A 5,062-nucleotide genomic window follows, 5' to 3' on the forward strand; every position below is an offset into this window, starting at 1 on the left:
CTGATCGCCTTCGAACCTCTAACTTTCGTTCTTGATTAATGAAAACATACTTGGCAAATGCTTTCGCTTCTGTTCGTCTTGCGACGATCCAAGAATTTCACCTCTAACGTCGCAATACGAATGCCCCCGCCTGTCCCTATTAATCATTACCTCGGGTTCCGAAAACCAACAAAATAGAACCGAGGTCCTATTCCATTATTCCATGCACACAGTATTCAGGCGGGCTTGCCTGCTTTAAGCACTCTAATTTGTTCAAAGTAAACGTGCCGGCCCACCGAGACACTCAATAAAGAGCACCCTGGTAGGATTTCAACGGGGTCCGCCTCGGGACGCACGAGCACGCACGAGGCGGTCGCACGCCTTCGGCTCGCCCCACCGGCAGGACGTCCCACGATACATGCCAGTTAAACACCGACGGGCGGTGAACCAACAGCGTGGGACACAAATCCAACTACGAGCTTTTTAACCGCAACAACTTTAATATACGCTATTGGAGCTGGAATTACCGCGGCTGCTGGCACCAGACTTGCCCTCCAATAGATACTCGTTAAAGGATTTAAAGTGTACTCATTCCGATTACGGGGCCTCGGATGAGTCCCGTATCGTTATTTTTCGTCACTACCTCCCCGTGCCGGGAGTGGGTAATTTGCGCGCCTGCTGCCTTCCTTGGATGTGGTAGCCGTTTCTCAGGCTCCCTCTCCGGAATCGAACCCTGATTCCCCGTTACCCGTTACAACCATGGTAGGCGCAGAACCTACCATCGACAGTTGATAAGGCAGACATTTGAAAGATGCGTCGCCGGTACGAAGACCGTGCGATCAGCCCAAAGTTATTCAGAGTCACCAAGGCAAACGGACCGGACGAGCCGACCGATTGGTTTTGATCTAATAAAAGCGTCCCTTCCATCTCTGGTCGGGACTCTGTTTGCATGTATTAGCTCTAGAATTACCACAGTTATCCAAGTAACGTGGGTACGATCTAAGGAACCATAACTGATTTAATGAGCCATTCGCGGTTTCACCTTAATGCGGCTTGTACTGAGACATGCATGGCTTAATCTTTGAGACAAGCATATGACTACTGGCAGGATCAACCAGGGAGCTGCGTCAACTAGAGCTGAGCAGCCGGCCGCCCGGGAGTGTGTCCCGGGGGCCCGCGCGAACACGCAAGCGTCCGCTCAATTATTCTGCAAACAGGAGGAGGCTGGGCTCCCCTGCACGATACACCTCGAAACCCTCTCAGGTCCCGGCGGCGCGCAGCGCCGTCCTAAGTACTTGGTCGGGTTCGAGAGAGGCGCAATCGCCCGGAGATAGGCGAGTAGACGCTTTCAGTGCGACCACCCGTGCCCCCAACTGAGCTTGCCGCTGCCGACAGAGGCCCGGGAGCGTGCTGTCGTGGTGTTGCCGGCGGGAGACAACACGCGGCCACAAACAGTGACCGGGCAGCTCCAACGCCAGCGCCACAGAGGGGCAGAGCCCCACTTGGGTGCCAAAGCGAACTCTCCCAGCACAGCGCACGCGCCAACACATCCGCACAGCTGCGATACAAACCACCTGCGAGAACCGCGGGGGCGACCGAGCAGCAGACGGCGTCGCGGCGCCGAGTGCCGGGCGGCGGCGCATCCTCAACGCACACAGTCCTCAATCGGACCAGCACACTGCAGATGTCCACCGCGCTTCGCACCGGGCCCGGGAGGACCCACTTTGGCCGCACGGCGCCGCGCGCTGGGTGCGCCGGCACGCAGATGCGCCGCCTGCCGCGTCCGTCAGCCGGCGCGCCTGCCACTGGGCGCCCCCACCAGCCGGCTGCCGCGCGTGCGCCCACGCAGCGCGCGGCCAGCACGCCGGGCGCCCCCCCCTCACCGGCCGGGGACGGTCCCACCCAGCCACCGCCGCGTATCGCTTCATACCCACATGCCCACTCACGTTCGTGGGTATGACGGGTGTCGCTGAAGCAACCGGTTAATACCTGTACCGATCGTCGATATCAACGATTCACCTCCAGCGCGAACAACCGCGCAACAACGGATTTCCAGTTCATTTGCGTAACTTGGGCAGCAAACGTAGACATCCATCTACATTTGCGACTTCTACGAGTCTTGCATGCCTGGATGTTGTGTGTCACGACGCACTCCATCAGCATACATACACGCTGCGACGTGTGCACGAAAGAACACGTGGAAGGTGGCCAGCGTACGTATACGAATGCCATTGCACAGCTGCGAAGCGCATTCAACACGCGAACTCCTGACCGACGAGCTAGAGGTGACAGGAGGGGAGGGGGGGGCGGGGGCGATATACGTCCTATTGCAGTACACAATACAGTGGATAGCGGGACCATGTGGAAAGTAAGCAACACTCGCAAGATGTGAGGGTACGCACCGTAAAATGAATCAATACGCAGAACACCACAGTGTGCGCGAAGTGAACTATGTTGAGATGGTTGCAATTAGGCAACGCTACACGAATTCCTAGAGTCATATAACTAACAATTACAGGGCAGGTTAGGGCGCAACGTAGGTTAGGTTAGGGCGCAACGTAGGTTAGGTTAGGGCGCAACGTAGGTTAGGTTAGGGCGCAACGTGGGTTAGGTTAAGGCGCAACTTGGGTTAGGTTAAGGCGCAACTTGGGTTAGGTTAAGGCGCAACTTGGGTTAGGTTAAGGCGCAACTTGGGTTAGGTTAAGGCGCAACTTGGGTTAGGTTAAGGCGCAACTTGGGTTAGGTTAGGGCGCAACTTGGGTTAGGTTAGGGCGCAACTTGGGTTAGGTTAGGGCGCAACTTGGGTTAGGTTAGGGCGCAACTTGGGTTAGGTTAGGGCGCAACTTGGGTTAGGTTAGGGCGCAACTTGGGTTAGGTTAGGGCGCAACTTGGGTTAGGTTAGGGCGCAACTTGGGTTAGGTTAGGGCGCAACTTGGGTTAGGTTAAGGCGCAACTTGGGTTAGGTTAAGGCGCAACTTGGGTTAGGTTAAGGCGCAACTTGGGTTAGGTTAAGGCGCAACTTGGGTTAGGTTAAGGCGCAACTTGGGTTAGGTTAAGGCGCAACTTGGGTTAGGTTAAGGCGCAACTTGGGTTAGGTTAAGGCGCAACTTGGGTTAGGTTAGGGCGCAACTTGGGTTAGGTTAGGGCGCAACTTGGGTTAGGTTAGGGCGCAACTTGGGTTAGGTTAGGGCGCAACTTGGGTTAGGTTAGGGCGCAACTTGGGTTAGGTTAGGGCGCAACTTGGGTTAGGTTAGGGCGCAACTTGGGTTAGGTTAGGGCGCAACTTGGGTTAGGTTAAGGCGCAACATAGGTTAGGTTAAGGCGCAACATAGGTTAGGTTAAGGCGCAACATAGGTTAGGTTAAGGCGCAACATAGGTTAGGTTAAGGCGCAACATAGGTTAGGTTAAGGCGCAACATAGGTTAGGTTAAGGCGCAACATAGGTTAGGTTAAGGCGCAACATAGGTTAGGTTATGGCGCAACATAGGTTAGGTTATGGCGCAACATAGGTTAGGTTAAGGCGCAACATAGGTTAGGTTAAGGCGCAACATAGGTTAGGTTAAGGCGCAACATAGGTTAGGTTAAGGCGCAACATAGGTTAGGTTAAGGCGCAACATAGGTTAGGTTAAGGTGCAACATAGGTTAGGTTAAGGTGCAACATAGGTTAGGTTAAGGTGCAACATAGGTTAGGTTAAGGTGCAACATAGGTTAGGTTAAGGGATGGTGTATGAGGGGGGAGGGGACGAGGTTCGTTCATAGTGATGATGGTAAGTGGACGCCTGAGGCACCCTGAGATGTGTCACGTCAGGATGCACCTTTGGCTCAGGGGAGGTGGTGCGCCGGTTCCGTGGGTGTGGCAAGGGAGTGGCAGACCTGTGTCTTTCATTCCTGCCATTGCCTATATGCTGTGAGACAAGGCAGTGTGGTGGTGTTGGTTGCACCCCTGTGTAGGACATGTGTGGGTGTTTGTGGCTTATCTGAGTAATGATGGTTGTTGGAAGAGTGAGATATTCTGTTTTTGGGGTGGACCTCCTGGTTTTGTTATCATAGTGTGAATTGTGTAATGTGGCGGAGAGGATGCACTGGATGTTGTTCCATGCTGGTGCTTAGATATTTTGTCTGTGTCTGTTACAGGCAGAGAGTAGTGTGTGATAGAGTGTCTGGGTGACGTGTAGTTCGCATGTGTGCACAGACTGTCAGCATGTATAGGGACTGTTGTATGTCGTATGCCATCTATATTCCGATGGCTCTGCATCTATTAGTAATCAGCGCCATGTATCAGTTTAATCTGGTTGCGGTCACGCGGTGTTCTATCTCTGTACAGTAGTAGAGGTGCGACTGCACTACGTAGCTACCCCTCGCGGCAGCTTTCCCCGGTGTATGGCATATGATTATCGGCAATCAGTCGATTAGTGACAACTGGTCGTGTGACAACGTCACATGTCTGCGGGTGGGATACGCTACACCCTGCCTGTGGGTCAGGGCTCAGGAACGCTCTCCTGACGCTGAGCGCTCGGACCGTCATTACCCGTCTGAGTAATATATTGCGGAGCGCTTTTAGCCATTGCCCAGAGTCTTTGCGACTGCGAGTGCAACGCCCATGGGGATCGACATGGTTGGGGCGCTTTCTAGCTGATCGCTCGGCATCGGAATCCGTACTGAGCAACGCAATCGCGCACAGACTTGGAGCATGTGTAGGGACAGCGGGAATTTCGCATCTTGGATTAAACTCTTCATGAAACGGACGATATAGGGGTGGATTGCAACTTACGACTGCGAGAAGAGTCCGCCGTTCATCCGCTGGAGTTGTGAGTTGGGCTGTTGGGGTGGAGCACGTACGGGTGCGGGTGGAGTGATTGTCGGTCGACCACTTTCTGCGGCGCAGGCACTGGCGTCGGGGCTCCTGGGGTGGACAGAGGATGCCGTCTTTGTGGGTGGCGTCGGACAATGTGTACTGTGCGCCCATCGATGTCGTATTCAGCTTGGCGTCTCATAGATGGCGGTATCGCCGTTGCAGGAGGCCTAGATGGCGTTATTGTTTGTGGTGCGCTCGACATGGTGGATGTAGTGTTGCCAGATTCGCG

The 5,062-nt window shown here is 54.5% G+C and overlaps 1 non-coding gene across 1 annotated transcript in view; it reads right to left on the reverse strand.

Moving 5' to 3' along the window:
* The window catches only part of LOC126217152 (small subunit ribosomal RNA), a 1,909-nt gene extending 809 nt beyond the window's left edge, over positions 1–1,100 (reverse strand). The window contains exon 1 of the ribosomal RNA XR_007542353.1: positions 1–1,100. This exon is cut by the window's left edge and continues 809 nt beyond it. This is a non-coding gene — a ribosomal RNA (small subunit ribosomal RNA).
* Positions 1,101–5,062: the final 3,962 nt, after the last annotated feature.

The sequence above is a fragment of the Schistocerca nitens genome, unplaced genomic scaffold (genome assembly GCF_023898315.1).
Source record: "Schistocerca nitens isolate TAMUIC-IGC-003100 unplaced genomic scaffold, iqSchNite1.1 HiC_scaffold_62, whole genome shotgun sequence".
In the NCBI taxonomy this organism is placed as follows: Eukaryota; Metazoa; Arthropoda; class Insecta; order Orthoptera; family Acrididae; genus Schistocerca; species Schistocerca nitens.